At 38.0% G+C, this 22956-nt stretch overlaps 1 protein-coding gene across 1 annotated transcript in view; it reads right to left on the bottom strand.

Annotated features, from left to right (window-relative positions):
• The window catches only part of LOC308058258 (uncharacterized protein), a 102951-nt gene that overhangs the window by 54561 nt on the left and 25434 nt on the right, over positions 1-22956 (bottom strand). The window lies entirely within an intron of this gene.

The following is a 22956-nucleotide window of genomic DNA, read 5'->3' on the forward strand; positions in this document are numbered from 1 at the left end:
TGGCATCTATTCCGTTACTCACTTGAAAGGACTGCCCGATCATCTCAACCAATATGTAACTTGCCAACAAAGGGTATTTTGTACAGTTTACTCGGACATTTTAAGACTGGTAAGTCACTTCTCAGCTTTTCTTTCTCTTTGTGTTTGGGAACATACGTCTCTGTGACTACACAGCATTACAAACTGTCGTAATTTCCTATTGACTAGTTCACTGTGCAACTCAAAGCATGTCAAGGTCATATTTTCACACCAGGCTATAGCTATAACCCCGAAGGGAACATGCAGTGCTTCATTAGCCACATTGAGTTGTACAGAACATTACCAATACCTAGCTGAAGAATCTGCTTTTAATTCATGCAGTATCTGACATGCTCTTTCTGGAATATACAAGAAGTGAGGAAAAAAAAATTAAAACATTATGGTTTGACCATGGTAAATGTTTTGTCCAATAATTTATTTCATAATCAAAACACATATCCTTCCAAGGCTGTAAGAGCTGGGTATGATTTTGGGACAGTCTTGACCCAGCCCATAGATGAGCATACCCTGCTACATACAACAATGTGCCCTCACTTTTTCAGATGATTGTGTGCGAAAGTGGTAAAACTTGCATACACACAAAGAAAAGTCACATGTAAATTCTGTACTTGGGTAAACATGAGGACCAACATGCCAGAAATTGTGTATGTAATTAGTATCACATACACGAAATGGTGCGTATAATTACAGACCATGTGTGAGAATGCATCTTCTATGACCCCTATCTATTCACCAGGGCCTCAAGTGCTGGTCTTTGCAGAACACTAAGCATGACTGTCTTTATATTCCCTGGTCCAGCTGTCATGAGTTTTGCCTTCCAGCTATCATTCTCAGATGCTCATCAGACATGCTTCTTCCAATTTAGTCTACAGAGCGAGTGGTTCAGCGGCTGTCCTCAGTGTGGAGTATTTAAGCAGCAGCTGTTAGGCAGTGATGATATTAAGTCCTATTTCTAATGGAAAAGACATTGTTGCAGAAAAAATGCACATGTCTGCTTTCAGTTTTACAGAGGTCTTAGTTCTCACATTTTTCTGGTCCTAAGGCTGCAGTGTCAGAAACTTTAACACAGACTCTTCCCACATAGAAAAAACCCCAACCAAACCAAAAAAACAAACCCCAAAAACGTTCACAAATGTGAAGGCAACAATTTCCACTTAAGTTTACAAAGGCATTTTTTACAAGAATTTGTTTGACAGGCCGTGCAGTTCCAGTATATCAGTATGTAATTTTTTATTATTTTTTTTAAACAGTGAAATAATACTTATTACTCTTACCTACTAAAGGTCACTTTCACCATAACAACATAGTTCTACGTAAAAGTACTTTTGGGACAGTATTTTCCCCCCCCTTGGTAAAAATAGTAATTTTTTTCACTTAAATTCTCTTTAAAGGTCAATACAATTAAAGCTGACTTACAGGATGGCATAAAGTAAGTGTGTAAGGTCTGTAACTAAGCTTCCCTCAGAATTACTGTCCTGAGTAGTGATCAAGTTGCTTATCACAGCAATCTCAGGTTTGCTATAAAGAGAATAAGTTTCAATTAAAAGTTAATTACTAATGAAATGTTTCCAAAATCACTGAGAGAACTGGAGGCCTCATAACTAAATGTTCACAAGAAGGGAATAGGAAACTGGTAACAAATAAAATTGACGCAGAAAATCTCTTAAGTCACCCACTTTAGTAAACATGAATCTGGTTGCGTACAGCACTAGGCAGCTAACAGCTCCAAAAGGAGTAGCTTCCAGACACACATAAGAAATCTAAGATTTGAGGCATCTCCTAACACACCCTTTATCCCATAACTGAAGATGATAGACAAGCCACAGGAAACTTGGAATATCTATGCCGATCTTGCCATGTCCAGAGTAGCCCAGCACATAAAATTCTTGCCATTAATAGTAAACACCAACAAGCTTTGCGCTGACTTGTTTTGATTGAACTTAAAACATTGACAGACTAACAATAAACTAACCAATAAACAATAAGACAAAAAAAAACCCCCAAAAACAATAAATGAGTGTTTCTGCACTCATATTCCAACTTCTGGCTGTAAATCTTGAGTATGACACCAGGAACCATGAAGTATTTGCCTAGGCTTGGGAGAGGAGGCAAACTTCTGAGTAACTGCTGTTTTGTACTACCCACATACTATCGCCAAATACAATGAAAATGTCCACCCATAAACCTCTTCCCCTACTACCAGCACTCATGTAGCTTCTGCATTTCCTTAGCCTGCCTCCTAGATGAACTTCTAAAGCCTGTTTCGAGTAGCATCACTACTAAGTTACAAAGCATGCATCTACTGCATTGTCAGGCAGAGTTTGCCAAATAGAATATTTGTGTAAAACTTAATGAAAACATTCCCATCCTGTGACAGAACGCTTTTTGGAAATACCTTTCCTTCAACAGCCACAAAAAATTTCCCACGTCCATTTTTTCTTTAGCAATTACCTTATTTGACCAGGTTTAGTTCTGAAAAGGTCTTAATGTCACTAGCCTGGTACACTAGGGAGAAAGTTAATACAATTAACTGGAAAGTACTCAGGAATCAGATGCAATGGGATGAAAAGCACTACACAGAAACCTGGGTTAGGGTTTCTCGAGCATCTGAAAACACCTACTTAACAAAGAAACCTCAGTGACTTAACACTGCCGAGCACTTTTATTCTGGCTTGCCTACAAACACCTTGCGCTACTGCGGTGCTTGTCCTTGTGCTAAATCAGCTACCAGACTGCACAAGCTTGGGGGACGTGAACGCACACTGCTAGGCTGCTGTCACAAACAGACTACACAAAGCATTTACCCAGTGAGAAAACATCTAAGGGTTTGTATGCATTGGTCCGGCTAAAGACAGCACTGACATTACAGCACCCTTACTAAACTTGAAAAACTGCAGTCTCTTCTTGCTCGTTACTTAAATTCTGAAGAGGGCTGCTGTTGGAATCACAAGCACTAATCAGTGTGGGTTGCTGACAACCACAGATGCTGCCCAGAGAAGATCATAACAACTAGAACTTCAGCATCTTTCCTGCGTTGACCCTCTAGTTTTTGAGCTCATTGCTTTACTAGCAGGGATGAAACCACCCCATTACCTTTTTAATGGTGACTAAGAGATTGAAACTGAAATGCGATCAACATGCTGCACTCTCTGCCATCAGGCCACTCTCAGACAGCTTCCTCCTTCCACTGTTCCTCAACAATTTTACAGGGACAGAAAAAACTGCTTTCAATAGTTTCAGTAGTACACTAAGCACCATTATAAAATATAGCTGGAAAACAGTTATCTGATTCCAACACTTCCATTTACATTTAAAGCTTTGAAGGGGGTGCCACAGGCTACATGGTTTCATTTTACTTGCATTAGTTTGCAAAGACTTTTTTTGAGGTCCGGAGACTAAGTAGAGAAAGCAACTCCCTTTGAGCAGTACTTCTTGGGTTTTGGAAAAGTTCAGCCCTAATTTCAAAATTTCTTTTTAAAAAGAAGGCAGATTGTCCTATGATCACTGTTTACTGTTACAAATCTTAAGATACTATTCTAGAAGTAAGGCTCAACAAAAAAATTGATTGCAATTCTTCCTTCTGAAATCTTGGGACATTGGCAGAGCTTTGGCATCCATCTCAAAAAAGGTCATATTGCTGATGAGTATGTTCAGACCACTGCTGGCTGCAGCACCTCCTCCATTCATCGTAGCCATACCAACTTGTGACTTCACACTTGCTTTTATCTGTCTCTACTAAAGATGCAATAAAGCATTGTAGCTTGAAAAGGAGACAGTTACGAATTTGAGTGACAGTTCCAGTCTTCAGTAAAAGAGAACAGTGTTTGTGGTAAATAGTCAAGGTTGCATCTCTAAGTTATAGAACAAAGTTTTATTCTCAATAGTGACTGATTTCTAGTAAATCAACAAGAACCATGTCCCAATGATAAGGGACAGAATTTAGCCGACTGGCTATAATAAAAAAAGTGTAAACTACAATTCATATTTAGTTTTCTCACCTGGGTTCTTAGATGCTTCTTGTTTGGCTCATTATCACAGACTACAGTACTTGGACACTAAAGATGCAGTGCACAAGGTCTTCATGAGTAAACTCATTTCTCATCATCTCACCAATTTCCCCATACTTGCACTTACTACAGGTGAAAAATGATACTTAAAAATGTTTGAGGAAATACAATACCCTTAGGCACCTTAACCTATCAATTTAACAAGATGGTCTTCAAAATAATTTTTGATTCAGATACCCAAGAATGATGGAAAAATGATATACTATGTAAACAAAACTTGTGCTCCAGATGAAAAACAATCCACAAGGAAAAAAATCTGTTCAGATTTATTCAATCATGCATGCCTCGTGTGTTACTACTACAACAAATTACCACAATTTCTCCATCATTGAATACACTCAACTCATCTACCAGTGCTTAATAAATATTTGATCCTAATTCAACCCAATGATTTTCTCTGCTTTTGAGATGCTGCTGCAGATCAACAAGAGACTTTTTTTAGCACAGCAGTTTATTTCAAAGCAAAATTCTAAGAGTCTGGTGTGAAATTTGTTTAAAGATAAGTGAACATGGAAAAAAAATGTGTTTTCTCTATCATTCTAAAAGGGGAAAGTTAGTTAAGTAAACCGTGTTGCTTTCCAGAAGACTGCATTAGATACATCCCTGTCACCAAAAAACATGTAAATGAACCAAAAGCCACTCAGAGCTCCTGGGCCACTTGAAATGTAATCTAAGTATTCATATACAAAATAATTTCTCAACACAGTCAATACTTGATTACACATTTACAGCTGAAGAAATAGCTTGTTACTTTAACCTGTTTGGCCAGGTTATTTTTTTTTAATTAAGGAACTGTTTAATCAGGGAGGTTTTCTTTCTAAAGACTTCTACCATTGTATAAAGAAGATTTTTTATTTTTCTTTAAAACCAGCACATTACATAACTTACTTTAAAATTAAAAGCTTTATTAAAATGAATCTGTTTCCCTAAGGAGCAGGAATGCTAACATTAAGACTACAAAGCTCATTCAACCAAGCCAGGCGCACAGGGTTTAGGGTGGTCAGCACTGCCCATCGGAGGTGGCAGTGGGGAAAGAAATGCCAAGGCCCAAAGCTCTCTCTTATCAGAAGAAATGTTAACATACTGCTTTGAACACTTCCCAGGGATTGCTCTGGCACCTTGAAATAAAATATAGTGTAAAAGGTAAAGTATTCTGTCCTATATTAAGCTAATTTCACAGCTGTTCCTTTGCTGTTATTCTACATCTCTTACTCAGATTGAGAACCTTTGATTTTGAACAATTACAATCCATTCCCCCCACCTAAAAGTATTCACAATTTTTAAAATTGTGGAATGGATTTGTCTGTATACAGCTTATTTCCTAGTGACCAAAAACAGAAGTGCCATCTTAATTGGCACTAATTGGCAGCCTCAGCACAGAAAGGAACTGCATACTTGTCTAGATAAAAAGTTTCCCTGAGGGCACACTCCATAGTGGTGTCATGCCAAAGGAGAAGCATCATATGCTTCTGGGATTTCTGGTGCTGCCTGAGAAAACTTTTATTCTGGGGACTCGATCCTGTACCCTTCCAAGAAGGTATATGTCACACATTTTCCTCCAGCCAACCAAGTAAGAGAATCAGAGGCAAACATTCTTCCCTCAAGTGAGCCCATAAAAGAAAATTAGAATCTAAATCACTTATGTAAAGTAATACTGGCAAGAATGGGTGCTTAAAACTAGTTTAAGCTAAACATTGTAAATTGTTTCATCAGACACCTGCTGGAGTTCTAATTTATTTTAATGCATGCATCTAGCATTCCAGGAACAGCACATTTCAGCAGTATTGCCAGTATCAGCTATTTAGGCCAAGGCAGTTAAAAACTTCAAAATGAAAACTTAGGAAGAAATTAAAATGAAACATTCTTACCTTCTGTACCTGAAACTAACCTAACTTCTGATTAGGGGACAACTCAAATGTCTTTTCAAGCTTTGGGTAGATAGTTCACAACTAAACAAAGCTGAAATTCTCAGCTAATACCAGGAGATACAGAAGTGGGACTTCATGGAATACAAATGAGACACTTGTGCACAAAATGATGAAAGATGGCAATGCGGACTGCAAGCTGGACTCATTGACTTAAAACTGATTAATTTCCTTAGGAACTCCTATTTATTTGAGCAAACCATACAGGCACTTCCAAGGAGCGATTAAGCGCATTCCAGACTGTATTTCCTTGTGACTGAGCTGCTGTTTACTACCTATGAATCCCAATTCTGGCACAAGAGTGAAAAGCCTGAAGTTCAGCGAGTCCAACCTGAGTCTTGCTTAAATACTGAATTTCAGGCGTACAATTCTAAAAACATTACTTCATAGGATTCTCAGCTCCTTTTCAAGAAGCATCTCTGCTCATCGCAGTGATTTGAGTTACAGGCTTTGATGCTTTTGAAATTCCTACTGTGCACCTGCCCCAAGCCTTATTATATTATCACTGTAAACCCTTCAAGAATTAGATTATATTTCTTTGAAAGGTTAATAAAATAGGTTTCAAGTTCCTGTATCAGTTAAGTACTGCCAGATTTCCTGTAAGAGAATTTGAAATCTTGGATTTGGTTCTCCCTGAACACTTGTACTTTTCTAACAGACAGTAAGAAATATTTCACAATGATAGCACCTACCTCCCTATTGCACTTTCCTTTATAAACTGTTGATCTTAACAGTAATCGACTGCATTGCTGGTTTTGCTAATAATCTCACAGGAATGCTGGACATGGCTAAATGCCAAGCTACCTTGCCTTGCACAGGAGAATCCAGACAGATTTGCCTCCTTGTGTGCAGCGTATGTGGTTATTTTGTGCATGCACAGCTCAAATGTAGTAGGACTACACACCCAAGACGTGGTACAGCTTTCCAGAGCTGTGAAGTCTGGTACAAACAAGAGCTCAGAATAGAAGCACAACCACTGAAATTCACATGGGAAGGTGTTCTGCTAATAAACGGTAACAATAAAAAAAAAAAAATTCTCTAACAAAAAGGAATTTGTAACGTAGAAGCTATCAGAACATCAGTAAATCCACTGCACTTGACACATGAAATAAGATATTACAATAAAGTAATAACAGTAACTATTAGTACTTACAAAACCAGTAAGAGGAAGGGAAGCATGTAATTAATTTTTAGCCTTTAAGACACAGGATCAAACAAAAATTAAATATTTAATTTTATGAAACTTTTTTTTTTAAAAGAATGGCTGAGACTGTCTCTTGGGACAAGAGTGTAAGTGTAGGTGTTTGTATGCTGGAACATGTAAGAAAGAAACCAAGCCTTCTCTAGGATATTCACAAGGTAGGTGGAGATACTATAGAGTTGCAATTTATTTTTTTTCATTGTTCCTCAAAATTGAAAATTAAAAGCTAGCTTTCACTAAAAAGAAAACCCAACAAAAACAAACTCTCCACAACTGCCAACAGCCCGATTCCACAGTGAACTCTGAGTCTATCCCCTCTTGCTAGATGCACCCTAGATCCTGATGGGATACTAATCAGTATGAATATACCATCCTGTGCAAAACTTAAAGAAACAAGCAGGAACAACACTGGAGGAATTCCCTTCACTGTCTTCAGTATTGTACTGAGGCTTAACAAAATCCGCATCACCAAACTGCTTCTGTTTTGCTGGTTTTCAGATGGTTTATGTTTTTAATACATTTTCAGTGTGTATTTTCTTCTGTCATTGCTCATGTTAAGTCTTTCACCTACTGCAGAACATGCCAGATTTTCTACTTACTGCACCTGAAGTTTCTAAACTCACCAGCATTGAAGTCTGCAGCAGAAAACACTACTATGATTGATACCACTAAGCAAGTTCGGCATGCACAGTCTAAGTCTCAAAAGTTTTGACTTTTGGTATCTGACACTATTCTAGAAGTTATTTGTGAAGTCAATATATTAAGTCACTTTAATGTTTAATAAACATGCTAGAACGTAGTAAAATTTGACACATACCCGATTATGTGGACTTTTTGGAATCCCTTACACTAAGCTATGGATATTTTATATTCTAGGCACACTCCTGATTTTTAAAATTCCAGTGCAAAATAATCAAAACAGTAATTTGGATTGGTTTGTTCTCCCATTTTTGCTATACAGTAAAATTTAATTTGGGATTTGAAATGTACTGCTATCTCTGTTTAACACATTCTGCTTTTTAGGGTGGTAGGAGCCGTGGTGGTGGGGTTTTTTTGTTGGGTTTGGCTTTTTGGTTGTTTTGTTTTGTTTTGGGGTTTTTTTTTTGTGGTTTTTTTTTTGTTTGTTTGTTTTGTTGTTTTTTGTTTTTTTTTTTTTTAAGAAAATGGCTAATCTACTGTGGCACTAGTAAGCTATGTATCAAGAAACTCTACAGCTGAAGAGGATTTTGCCTATTTTATGATTCACTACAAAAGCCAGCTAAAACTTTGTTGTTAAGGAAGCAGCATAAGAACAACCACATTTATGACTAAATAGCAGCCTTGTAACTAACATAGTATATGGGGTAGTACAGAATTGTCTTGACAGAAGAAACAAATGGATACTCGTCTCTGGCTCAGGGGACTGGGAAAGCTGACAATCATCTGTTATGTAGTGTGACGAATACCCTGTTGCTTACCATATGTCTACTAATTTGTAACATGCAGTGACGTAAAATGATTGTCTAGACCAGGTTTTCTCCCATTGTATTAGTTCACTCAGAGTTCACCTGAGCAGTTTAAAGGCGGCACTTCATATTAAACACAGTAACTTTGATCACTCTCAATTTACAACTACAGCAGAAAAATCAGGGCATTTCAACAATGTGAGAAGATGTGATTTATTTGGGGCACTTCTCTACTTACTCCAGCATGCTTTTATAGGTTTTTGGTAATCTTGTATCTCAAAACTGCTTTTATCTGTGCACTGCTCTTGTGCTGCCTGTGCTGAAACAGTGAAAGGACTTGTGTTGGCAATTTTATTTGTATGTCAAGCAGTAGAGGTCATCAGCACCCAACTAGGTCCCACCTGAAGAGCACCCTGCATAAAACCAACTCACTGTATATTTCCTTAAATACAGTCCTTTGGGAAAAAAATTCTCCCAGCGAAAGGAAAAAAAGATATAGTTAAATAACGGCTTCATTTTGGCAGAAGAACTACTAAAGAGGTGTCTGCCTTCCCAGTTATTCCAATCCATGTGCTAGAGTTCTTCATCACCTTCTGAACCGGTGTACCACTGAAATGAGCTGCATTTGAAGTACTGCACAAGCAGTTACACTGTGTAAAACCAGCTTTTACCGATAAAACCTTAACATTAATGATTACTTTTGAAACACGAGTGAAAAATCTGATGCAAAGGGAAAGATTCAGATACAGCTTCAGCAGGAGAGAAAAATAAAAGATAACCTTGTAACAGGCTTGTTAAAACAAACAAACAAACAAAACATACCCCCCCCAAAAAAAAACAACCAAAACCAAACCAAAACCCCACACCACATTCTGGGAGTAACTGTAAGTCCTTAACGGCTCTGATCAGGTGAGAGGGATTCCATAGCTAAAAGACAGTGAAGAGCCTGGCCTCTTACTGTGTCTCTACATCATGGGGAATACTCTTCATGAAATGCCTGGGTCCCCAGATCATCCAGATATGTGCAAATGGAGGGACAAAGCAGGTCCCACCACTACAGCTACAGATCCGTGTGCCAGCCATGAAACACCACATGCAGTACCCTGCCCACAGTGTCGATAAAGCCTCTCAAATTGAAGATGACCAAGTACTAAAGATGTTCAGATAGTAAAACATACAAGAAAACTGTTTTGCATATGTGCAAGGAGGTTTCATATTGTGTATTTTAACCTCACATGGTTGTTGGGGCCCAGGCAAACATGGCATGACAGTCATAGTCACATATATCACAAATGAGTCTTCATCTGTTCTTTCTGAGGTAAAGGAGAAAAAAGGGTTTGTGTGGGCCATGCAGCGGCCCGAAGAGAAGTAACTCAGGTTAACTTATGGTGAGGACAGCTATTTCCTCCAGGTTTCACCCCTGTCTATGGAAAAAGATGAACAAAGCTTTCTTCAGAGGGCAACAACAGGAAAACATCAGAACCTGCCTGGCCCTTTGCTAACACTGTTCTTTCACATGTTAAAGCAGTCACCAAGAATGGCCCAAGTAGGCTAGAGTTACCATCCGTTAATACCACCCTTATCTTCTGCTATGAAAGTTAACACTATGAAGTATTTAAAAAATGCTATTGGAAACTAAGTTTTATTCCTCAGGAAGCAGATTTTTATGAACTGTACATCTCTGAGGATTCCTACAATGAACACTCTATGGTGTATACACATGATTAAGACTACAGATTTGGAACTAGTAGGGTATATTAAGTCTGAAGGTTGTGAACAAAGTCATTTTCTCAATTTCCTACAAAGGCTACCAAGGACAAGTTACCCAGTTCTGAAGTTGGTTCACCTCAGTTTAGGATCCTTCCTTTACCACTGGAAAAGTGTATCTCCTTTCCTTGCCACTTCTGCTTCCACTGTTTTAGATCTACTGATCACTTCCTGTGGGGTGAGTTGGGCTTATCCACTGGTCCAAATGAGAAATGAGAACTAATCCTGTAACTAAGACCAAAAACTAACAGCTGGTTTTGCATATACCTTTTTCAGTTATAAGCATTATACTGTCTTAAAAATGATGGTGAAAACACAGAGATAGTTGACCTCCAGTTCATACAGACTTAATACGCAGTTACATTATTTTCAAAGATTTAACGGTTTACTACATTTGCTTAAACAGTTTACTACATCTCTAGCCTGATGTGCTTAATTACACCACTGAAAACAAGCAACTAGTCAGATGAGCTTTTCTGAGACCTTGGTATCAACTGCCAACCTAGTATTTCTGTCTAGGTGAGGAGGACTTCATCATTCCAAAAAGCTGGCAAGCTAAGGAAGCCTAGGAATGACAACTGATTAGCCACACAAGTTGCTTTACACAGTGATGTAACACTGAATAATTCTGAAAAGTAAGTTTTCCTTAATATTCCAAATACCACCATCTCCTGCCAGAATATTCTAATCATTTTTTTCTAATATAATGCTCTGTAGCTTGCCAATTCAAACAAACAGTAATAAAGGTGACAAATTCTGTTCTTAGCTATGCAACCTTTACGCCACCCTAGACACTGACTTCAACAATATTCCTACTGCTCTGTAACAGCAAGAGGAGGAGACTGGGAAATGGGCACAAAGATCAATTAAGGTATTTAAATTCCGACATTTGGAATGGGGACCAACTACATTACTCAGCCATACTCAGAAGAAAAATCCACTGGCACTTCTAAAGAATAATCCATTCATTTATTACAAACACCATGCTCGGTATGAAAAGGGCAGTGTGATGCGTAAAACAGCAACAGTTCTAAAAACTGTTATCAGCATTGGTATTGACTGAAGATGCATCATTGCTGCATTAAAGCTACTCCTAATCTATAAAATATGGGAACAAGAAACCTAACAAGTTACCAGATCAGGTCCAATTTAAAAGGTGACCTGAAAATAAGTTGCAGAATTAGCAGTAAGAGATGAGTTCAAGTATATTGCCTGGTCAAAACAGAACAAATTCCCCACAAAGACTGTTTTAGTTTTCAGTATTAAGTATATGTCAATGAGACAGGGAATACTGTTGAAAAATAAATATTGACTAAATACAGGGCCATTTTTTCTAGATTGAGTATCAGGGTACCCACAGCACAACACACAAACATAGCAGAAAACTGGAATACTGCACCTGCAAAAATGAAGCAACTGAAAACTTTAACTGATACAGTCTACTTTGCAACTGTGCCTCTAATTCCACCAAGTATCCCTGAATCTGACAAATTCCTTCAGGAGATGAGATACCATGTCCACCATGAGGTCAAAACCCACTTATTTGCAGAAAAGTACATTCAATCAAGATTAAAGCTGGCCCTGTGTGCTGCAGTCATGGGGGTGGCGGGTGTGGATTAAAAAAAAAACAAAACCAAAACAAACACGAAACACTGCATCAATATGATAAGAATCTCTTCGGTACACATTCAAAGGTTTGTATTCACATATAAAGGTAAACGTCCATTTGACAATCACTGTAATATTTGCACCATTAAGAAGCCTGAAACAAGTTCCTGTTGCCTTCCTTTCCTTCAATCAGGCTTTTCCCACACACGACAAACTTTACCTTTTACACCTACTGAAGGCTTTTTAGGACTTGTGATGGGGACTGCTCCAAGGTTATCTTTGAGGATACACTTGTATCCTGAGGCGCAGCAGCGGCTGCAACACCACAGCAGCTGCTGGAGCTGCCCTTTCCTGACCTCTGCAGAGCAGCTTGTACGGTCCCGGCATTCTCCAAGGCACAGCTCTGGAAAGCCACTCTGAAGCTTTCAAGCTGACAGGCTTGAAACATCAGCACAGAAAAACAAGTGACTGTACCAAAGGTCATAATGAAACTAAACAAGTTCCCCACCCTTTCAGGCAATGAGAGTACATCCTGGCAATTAACAAGCAGAATAGCTGACGGTACCACGACGGCGTAATCTAGTATCTTCTAGGGCAGGTTTCCATTACAGAAATAAAGCATTGTGACAAATTAAAGATGATTTAGCCCAAAAACTCAAATGGTCTAAGATGCAGAAACATCCTTTGCCACAACAGCAGCTAAAGCTTCTTACAGTCTTGATCAACATTCATCCTACTTCATAACCTCATCAGTATCAATCAAGTCTGCCAAACTGCACTCAAGCACAGGGCAGTTTTTCTCAAGACTAACTAAATTTTTAATAGACTTAACAGTTCTTATAAGGCCCTCTTGTTACAAATATGTGTATTTCAAAAGAGTCTGAATCTACCTTGTCATGGCTTAACCCCAGCTGGGAACAGCCCCACGCAGCCACTCACTCCCCCTTGGTGCAGTGGAGGAGAAAATCAGAAGAGTGGAAGTGAGAAAACTCATGGGTTGAGACACAGACAGTTTAATAGGTAAAGCAAAAGCCACGCACACAAGCAAAGCAAACCAAGGAATTCACTCATCACGTCCCATGGGCAGGCGGGTGCTCAGCCATCTCTAGGGAAGCAAGGCTCCGTCACACATAGTGGTGACTTGGGAAACAAACACCGTCACTGTGAACATCCCTCCATTCCTTCTCCTTCCCCTGAGGTTTATCTGCTGAGCATGGTGCCATATGGTGTGGGCTATCCCTCTGGTCAGTTGGGGCCAGCTGTCCCAGCTGAGTCCCCCCCCCAGCTTCCTGTGCACCCCTAGCCCTCCTCCCTGGTGGGGGGGGGTGTGAGAGGCAGAAAAGGCCTCAGCTCTGGGTAAGTGCTGATCAGCAACAATAAAAACATCCCTGTATTATCACAGAATCATGGAATTGTTTAGGTTGATAAAGACCATTAAAATCATTAAGTCCAGTCATTAACCTAGCCCTGCCAAGCCCACCACTAAACCATGTCCCATTAGTTTATAGGAATTTTCAACACTGTTTTCAGCACAAATCCAAAATGTAGCTTCATATTAGCTACTATGAAGAAAATTAACTCTGTCCCAGACAAAACTAGCACACACCTTTATTCTGATAACCAGTACATGTAATTTTTAGCATGTTTAAGCAAAAAGCATATGTTACACTTGTGCATTTTCTTTCACAAACACAAGGAAATTCATATATCAGATAAACAAAACCAGCAGACGCAGCTTCTAAATAATTATCTGCTAATAAACAGTATCATTGTCAGCTCTAACACTTGAATTGGCTAATGAAGAGAGATAATGTTTAGACAACTTGACCTACAACAGCTTAAGTATATTGCCCTTCCTACCACCCTTCTGTGATAATCCAACACTGGTAGAAATGAATTCCTAGCTAGGTATACCACCGCCAAATGAAAAATTTGTGACCCAGCCCCTTCTCACCTACCCACCTAGTTCTGCAGCATTCTACCACATTTAAATACAACAGCTAGCAGTAACATCTCTGGTAAAATTCTTTATTAGAACAGTATTTTTTGCTTGGTTACAAGAAAACTGTTTTCCACTAGAATCTTAGTAGGCAAACACAGCGAACATGAAAGTGAAGGAAACCCTTCAAATGATCAAAAGAATGCTTAACATGTTCTCACTGGCAGCTGAACTGCTAAAAGCCAATTATTTGTCCACCATAGATCTTTGCTTGTTTTCTTGGCAAGTATTGTACTTGTAACCCAAAGACTGAAACTGTCACTGAACATTGACTGATAATGGCAATGCTGAGAGAAAACGATGAAGGCAGTGCTGAAGACCTAGTTTGACCTCTCATGGCCCTCAGCATGAACACCAAGTATCACTATTGCAATATGCACCTGCATTATAGATGAGAAAATGCAGCAAGCATTTTGAGTAACAATATTTTAATAGTGGAAATACTCCTCAAACACACCAGTAGCTAGAAAAAAAATTAATGATCTAGGGAAGATTTTTTTAGTTTTATATTTCACTCTCATGACTGATTTTTCTGCTTCCTCTATTTGTCTAGCTATGACATCCATGGAATGATAAACACCATCCAAACAGCTGAGCCTTCACCACATGTTCTCAAATAGTTCTGTCTTGTTATGGCTGCAGCTAGTCAAGTTATTTTCAGCAAAGGTCATCAAGTTCTGAAGTCTATTAGAAAGCAAGAAAAAAAAAATATCCCACTATCTGTCAGTTTTGTATCTACTGCAGCTGACAAGGCACAATTATTCTAATAAGATAATTAATGAGCAGCCTGAATTGAAGTCTCAAGATAAGCCCATTTTTATGGAGAAACAGATTTTGTTGTTGTTGTTACAGCTTGTTGTCTCTTTCCCTTCCTGTAAATCCATATTCATAGCTAAATCTACATCCTAATTTAGAAATTGGGTAATTCTCATGCCGGTCATTATGGTCAAAAATAAGCCTATTTACAAAATATCCAAAGACACAGGGTTCAAAAGGAGGTCTTTATATTGCAGATTTTGGAATGCAACACACCAGATCAATTCTCCATACTCTGACTGTACCTATACCTCTTCCAATCATGTGCAAATCCAGCATGAAACTTTATGCAATTCCCAGTTAGTCCAACATGTGTCTTGTAAACACACACTTGGATTTTGAAATGTAATTATGCCTCATCCATTGCCTAGAAAAAAAATAATTGCTCTATTTTGCTCTATTTATTTCCCATAATATATTTGGGATGAATAATGAATAGTAAAAACAAAAACATCCTAGCTTCACTTGATAAACATACCTTGAGCTGACCCTATAAGGACGGTAACAGTTTTTATTCCTTGCTTATTCCAGACCCAGAAGAGGCCACAGACCACCATGAGGTCCCACCTTAGGAAACACTGCTTTGCCAGCAGAGAAGTCCCTGTGTCAAATGGACTAAAGCATTTAACTGACTTCACGTAAGGCCTAACTGCTACGCTATTGTAAATCGTGTGTGATCATTACTTGCCTGTATTAGACTGAAACTAGCAACCTAGACCTATATATGCTATTATCTATTTTTTGGCCTGATTGCATCTCCAGACATTGTTTACAGTCAAAACATTTATTAATTAAAAGGCAACAATCAATGGTTAGTAATTCCCTTGGTATGTCATTCAGAGTAACAGGATTTGTCATTCCTTGCTTCTGTATGAAAGAGAACAATTCTATTTACTATGCAGTACATGCAAACATTACATAGAAAATAATCGGTGACTTTTATCACTGTCAGTGTGAAAGGCATTGACACATAACTGATAACAGCACAAACTGAAAAAGCTGTCAAAGAACTAACTGAAAAACTAAGGTTTGACATAACTGCGCTTAACAGGAACTGGGACATATCTGAGGGGCCAAGCCAGCTACCATGGTCTAAACTGAATGGTCTTACACTAAAACCTGACCTTGTTTTCTTTATTTGTCCACTTGCCAATAGCAAAACAGTGATTTGCATGGTAACACTAGCAGTCTTGGTGTTGATTATCAGCACTAGTAGCTCTCAGTGCCAGGGCTACCACCACTGCTTCATTGCACTTAGTACTGTCCAAATAAAGAGTACATCAGTATTCTTTGTTCATCACCTCTACAGCAGTGACAGATAGGATGAACTTTTCCTTAATTGTGTATTACTACAAATATCCAGGAATATTTTCTACCGGTTTCATATAAGTGATACAAAAATTTCTGTGTAATTTGAATAACTATGCCAGAATCAATGCATTTCCATTGACTTAGAATAGCATTTAGGAAATATTATGATCGCACATTATACAATTTATTGAAAAGTTAATCCATGCAATCATTTTATTTTCCTCACTTGAGAAAGAAACTGCTAGTTTTCAGAAAAGAATTTACAAGTATTAATGTTACAGTAACTCATGCAAGAGAACATGAAAGTTATTCACAACAATTGCAAAATTACACAGTGATAACAACAGAGAAAGAACTAGACATCGAATAGGTCTGCTTAAGATACTATTGTTAAAGGAAAAATAAACTGGAAGGTTTACACAGAGAAACTTTCTTGTCAGAAAAAAAACAATTAATAGATGAAGCACACAGACTTTATGCCGGATGTTAGATTTTTAATTCTGTTGAGATTTCCTCTTTTGTTAGCTGTAGAACACCGCCTACCACTACTGTGCATGATAAAGCGCTTGGATATAACAACTCTCATGTAATTCATCAGAGCACCAAGCATGAAACTGAAAGGGGGAGGGAAATTAACAAAAACTGAGTCTAAGAACTCCATCAGTCCAACAAGACACGAAGTCTCATTCAGTGCCTACTGTGCCAGTGTTTCTTACCAAGGTTTTTAGAAATGAAGTGGTTCATTCCAGTTGTATAACAGATGGGAAAGATGTTCTCTTTGCAGAAAGAAGTATTTTAAGACCTGCCTCATTTCTATTTGGCAAGGAACATGTGATCAAGGGAAGTGCATCTTTGCAGAAACAAAAATAATCCTGAAACCTCAAAAGAAAAACAAATCTAGAATTTCTCAGTCTAAACTTTTTTCTAAATCTGAATGCAGCAATTTATGCAAAAGCCTGAAGATACTATTTCAAGTTCACACAAAACAAGGGAAAAACATTTAAAATAACTTGAACTACACTATCACCTAATGTCATTATCTTATAACAAAGGTTTTATTTCATCAGTGTTTAGTCTGAACTTTGAGGATGACTAAACAATGTAATTTGTGACCAAGTAGGTAGCCAGAGTTTGTAACACTGAATACTCAAGTGTTGGTAGCACAAGTGCATAGTAGCAGCTGTTAGTGACAGTTCAATAGGCCCAGACACATACATGAATCTTTTAAAGCCTTAAGAGTAAAACCAACCTTTTGCCCAGGTCACTCCAAATTCAATGAATAAACATTTTGTAGTAAGTACTTTCAATCAGCTGACTCAAAGGTCTTTCAAACTTGCAGTATTGTGTTCACTGCCCTGCTGTAAAGGGCTTAACTCAAAGGAGCCCAGATTTCCACTGGAAACGTTCTCCAACTCTAAATAAATGTTTTGGTCAAGCAGATCCTAAGAATGCTAAGAGGGGAACAGAGTTCAAAATTTAGAGTTTTATTTTGACACTACTGCTTTTCATTCTACCTGGGCCCAAAGAATACAAAGATCTGAAAACTAAACAAAAGCATGCTCTCTACCAATATCATGTAACAACAGTATTTTCAATCGGAAGTAAGTTGACAGGCTTTGTTCAAATTCTGTTTAGAAGTCAGCTCTTGGTTCATTTCAGCTGATCCACCAATTCCTTATTATTTTTAATATATAGCCAGACAGCCACAAATGTTTCTTGACCAATCAATCATTTGGTTTTACAAGCAAGTATTTGGCACACCTCACTACAGAAATCTAGGCATTGTAAGTCATTTGGATGAGACCTCCAAGATCACAGGAAGACAGATCAACACCATGCTGACCTGCCACCCGTCACTTTAGTGTTTTGCTACAAAACCACCATGCAAGTCAGTTGCTACAAAGCAAGAAACCACACAATTATTTCCAAGTCAGTGGATTTATATTTATTCTATTTAAATACAGGAGGTCAAAACAGATCGGGGTAGGGAGGCCAACATACAGTAACATTTGACACTAGCATATATACAACTCACAGAATGTCAAGTTCGGGAGTTTGAAGTAATTCAGTATGGCCCATCTGCAGTACACCCATACGCTCTTTAGGAATTCAGACATGTTTGCCTAGTTACATTTTTCGAGCCTGCAAACTGCAAGCTTTCTTTTTTTTAAACTGTTAGTTTATGATGGTGCTTTTCAGAAGCATCACCCTTAAGACAAAACTGAATTCCAGTTCAAACAGTAGATTAAAATGTACATCTGCTCAATTTTAATAAGGCATCTTTCTTTTCATGCAAAGCCATTACTGTAAAATGCTTCATGGGAATTACTTTAAGCTACTCCAGGATATCTCCTGTATGAAGTGGTGATCTAGCTTTAAACATTCCGTTCTTACATTGCAGGTAGGTTTCTAGGAACCTGCCTGCAGATACAGTTGGGAAATACTTCACAGAATATTTTTCAAAAGCTTTCAATATTAGCTTAATTCTGCTACCAGAACTCTAAGCTAAATTTTAATCACTGTTTCTGTCACAGACAAAAGCAGAGTTTTCGGTACATCAGAACGTACTTCAAGCCATAGCACCTAGGTTTTTTTGTTTAACACACATCTCATATCCTCATTTTTAACAAAGTCTTATGCAAGTTTTATTCTCTTTTATTCTCACTTTTAGACTGTTATTTTGGACCTGAGCTGTAAAATAAAAATAAAATAATAAAAAAAAAATCTGCTATGAGCTTCCCTGTTCAGCACTAGAAAGCTTTGTGCAGGACCCAGAGCAGAAGTAGGGGGGGGGAGGGGGGAAGTTATTTTACACCATTTGGAGATCCAAGAGACCTCCGATAGCAAGTTCCAACTGCCTTTATTTGGCTAACCATCATGTGGAAGATTCAACTAATTCTGTATATTGAAGGCTATGAAAACTATTGGAAAAATTCCTTCTACTGAAAAGACCTCAACTGTAACTGCAAGACTAAGAGTTATCAAGACTGAGCAAATGGTGTTCCAAATTAACTGTCCCTTCTCACGAGCCACAGAGCTTATCTTCCAGTTCTCACCTCCTCTGCTCCCTTCCCTCCCAGGAAGTAAAGAAGATACTATTATCTTATTAGATACCTACTCTGTCTCTGGTGTTCTCACTTTACTTCCTTTGACTTTGGAGAAGAAATCCACCGCTTTCCAGAAGATCCAGACACCTGAAAGAAATTCAGGGTCACACATACAGTTCTGCTGCATCCAGATACACCTCACCTTTTAGTTCACTGAGATCTATTGAGAGGAATCACCTAAGTGAGAGAATCCTACACAGGTGCCTTATGGAGCACTTCCAAAGTTCAGAGGCTTCTCACACACAGGAACTTGCTGCTTACACTTTTAGCTTCAAAAAGATAGAGCTGCTATCACATTTGTCACCTGTTGGTTTTGCACAGACCAGGGATACATGTGTGTTAAGGGTCTCCATTGCACCAGGTTGGCTTCTTTTTAAATGCATTTAAACTAAATTATTTATTTATAGGGAATAAAAAAAAACCTTTCTGTGGAACAAGCCATTAGCAGTCTCAAGTGTGGAAGCAGCCTAAGTGCCCAAGATGCCTCCAGTAGTAAAGCACAACACAGCCTTCTAAACAGCATTAAAAATTTAGGGACACAAGCCACTAACGAAACACTAATTCTTAAGATCCTAACGTACAGAGACAAATGCAGTCTTACATACAAACATAAGCAGGTTATGCGAGCCATCTTGAAAACAGATTAAATCATACTATTAAAAATACGGTTAAGCGCTTACTTCAGAAGAGACAGCACATAAGCACAGTTTTCTCTTCAAAGTACAAGCACACAAGCGGCTAAACAAGAAAATAATCCACTACATAACATGCAAGTTTATTACAAAATCAGTATTTTTCAAATTCAAACACAAGAGTCAAATGAAACTCAAAGCTTGAGGCAGAAGTGAAAACTAAACTATTACTGTATGTTTCATATGCAAAAAAATCTGCTTTTGACTGTCAACTTTTGTATTTTTTTTAAGGATGAAAAATTATTACTTTTGAAGTTGCAGAATCTGAAAAATGTTTATCTCAGGACAGGGTTGGTTTTTTTTTTTGAAAGGTTAAGCAACTAAAAGCTTGGACATTACAGTTACAATTATTAATCCTGACTGAAGATGTTTATTGCTATGCTTGACCAAGTGATTAATTTTTACCATCCTCCCCCAAACCCCAGGTTAATGATGATGAGTAAAGGCTACTGCAAGAAACTGGGAGCCCTGCCAGTTCCCTAGTTCATTTGGATCAATCGAAAGGGCAAGTACAGCCTACACCCCGAAATCAATAAAGACACATTGCTACCTTTTGTTACTGCAGAGAGGAGCTAACCAGGATGCTGTAAAATCTGCACCCCTCTAAAGCAGGTAGTTACATACAGAATCACATCACAAACTTTTTCCACAGCTATCTGAGAATAGCATGTGGCCAGGTAAGCCCAGTGCAGACAACTCATAAGAATACACAAGCTCTCAACACCTCCAATTTGGTATAGCTTCAATCTGAGGCTAACACAAGGGAGAGGTGCCTGTGTGATGGCCTTTCAGTTTAATTTCCTCTATCACCACGTCTTGCTCCCCAGTTCTCAAAACACCTTTTCTTCTCTACCATTGTCACATATTAAACCTATGCAGTTTCAACAAATTAGTATAATGTGCTGCTAGAATCCTGTCACCTTGGAATTGTGCTTGTGGATCAGAATTCCATACAGAACAGATACCATAAAACCCTGTTGCCATCAATAAGTGAATTGAACTTAGACCACACAGTGGAAGCAACATTGACACACTGTGACTAAACAGCGTATTAATTGAAGATCTTTATCAGCATGAAGGTTTTGACAAGAAATCCAAGTAATTCACTATATTGTTTCTCAAAGTAACAGTTCAGTAATATCATACACTGCTTGGAAAACACTTATACTGGCAAGAAGGAAACATTTTCGGTGATGCTCTAATCAAATAATTCCGTCAACAAATGCTGACAGATACACTTGCTTCCCACCCCTCTAAGCTCACAAAGACAGTAAGGCAAAAGCATGTTTATGTAACCTAAATTGTTCCAAGTGAGCCTTTATTCTTCACACACAAAGAATGACAAACAACGGTGTTAGGTCATTCCAGACTTAATGGGTTCCTTGGGACCATATCATTAAGTAAAATGAAAAATCCAAATAAAGTTGTTGATTTTTTCAATGTATTTGACACCACCTTTGGGAAGCGAACAAAGACACACTGTCAAAAGCAGAAACCTGCACAAAATGTTACCGTTTGTTCCCCATGAATGCAGAGGTATACTTATTCAACGAAAGAAATTCCACTGCTCTCTTGAGATTTCCTCCCTTTAGTTGAATTTAGTGCCAAGTTTACTCAACTAAAGTTCAGGTTGTGTTAGCACACCAGATACAAGTTCCTGTAAGTCAGGTCCATTACTAAGTCAAAAATTAAGTGCCAAGCAAAAACTTGGTCTTACTACAGTAACTTCAAAGTTACATGAATTAAAAAAAGAAAATGACTGTTAATAACCATCATTGGCCCTTACTTTACACAATTCAAGCTCCACTTTCAAATGAAAATACTTGGTAAATATTTTGTCTATTATGCAACCTAATTTTCTGTCATTTCTCCTCCAGCTATCTCTTCTGGACATGTTAAGGGATCACAGATTTCTACATTGGTCAAACAGTAATTACAGTATGGCTTCTCAAGTGTCTCAAGTTCCTTCAGAAGCTTCAGCTTCTTCTGAAGTGAGTCTCAGGTGACAAATTCTTTTTATATGAAAACCATCAATGTAAGACAAGGGTGGTCAAAAGAACATAGGAAGCCCATCAACAGGGTGACTGATCTGCAGGATCAGGAAAGTAGCTTTACATGTGACAAGTAAGACAGGAACAGGGAATATCTCAAATGAAGAGGAATGTACTTTATTAAAAATGAGAGAGGAGAAAAAGAATACCAGCTGCCTCATTTGAAACGAAGTATGCTTGGTGCTGAAATTCCTATGCGTTCAAATGGGTACCTACATTACACTATCAATACCTGCTACTGTAAGGAAAAACATGCAGAACTAGATCCATGATTCTCAAATATCTGGATAAAACATTACTGCATTACAACTGAACCAGACTTAGGTTTTTCTGAAAGACTATCACAGAAAATTCCAGATTTTTTTTTTTTTTTTTTTACACAAAATTTTGTATTTTTAATAAGAAGATATGCTATATAAAATGTATACAGAAGCTTCAGTTTTTCTCTTTGTATCCAAAACTAAGCTGGAAAGCCTCTCTGGAAAGCCTCTTACTAAAACTTAAATGAATTGGAAAGCCCCCAAACAGCTTTTATGGAAAAGCACTGATCTATTTTTTTTCCTATAAAAACATAACGCGTAACTACTGTTTTACATTAAATATACAACTACTTTTAAATATGACATGGGTTTTCAATATATTTTTGAAAAAAACCCTAATGTTAGGCTACATCAAAGCCAGCAAAATGAACTGCACAAAGTAAGGGCATGCAGTACGTAAGTACACAGTAACTGCGGTAAGCCAAAGCACCACAGTGCATGTAATGAGACAGACGAGGTATACAGGCTGCCATTTAATGCTAGCCAATTGCTTAGAAAAGCCACAGCAATGAGCAAAAAAATCTTTTGCTCTTCTGAGATTTTCTTCGTTTTAATCACAGTAAAGAATAAAAATAGAAAGCAGAGGACAAAACTTTCTCTTGTTTGCC

Source organism: Falco punctatus, assembly GCF_963210335.1.
Source record: "Falco punctatus genome assembly, chromosome: 1".
NCBI lineage: Eukaryota > Metazoa > Chordata > Aves > Falconiformes > Falconidae > Falco > Falco punctatus.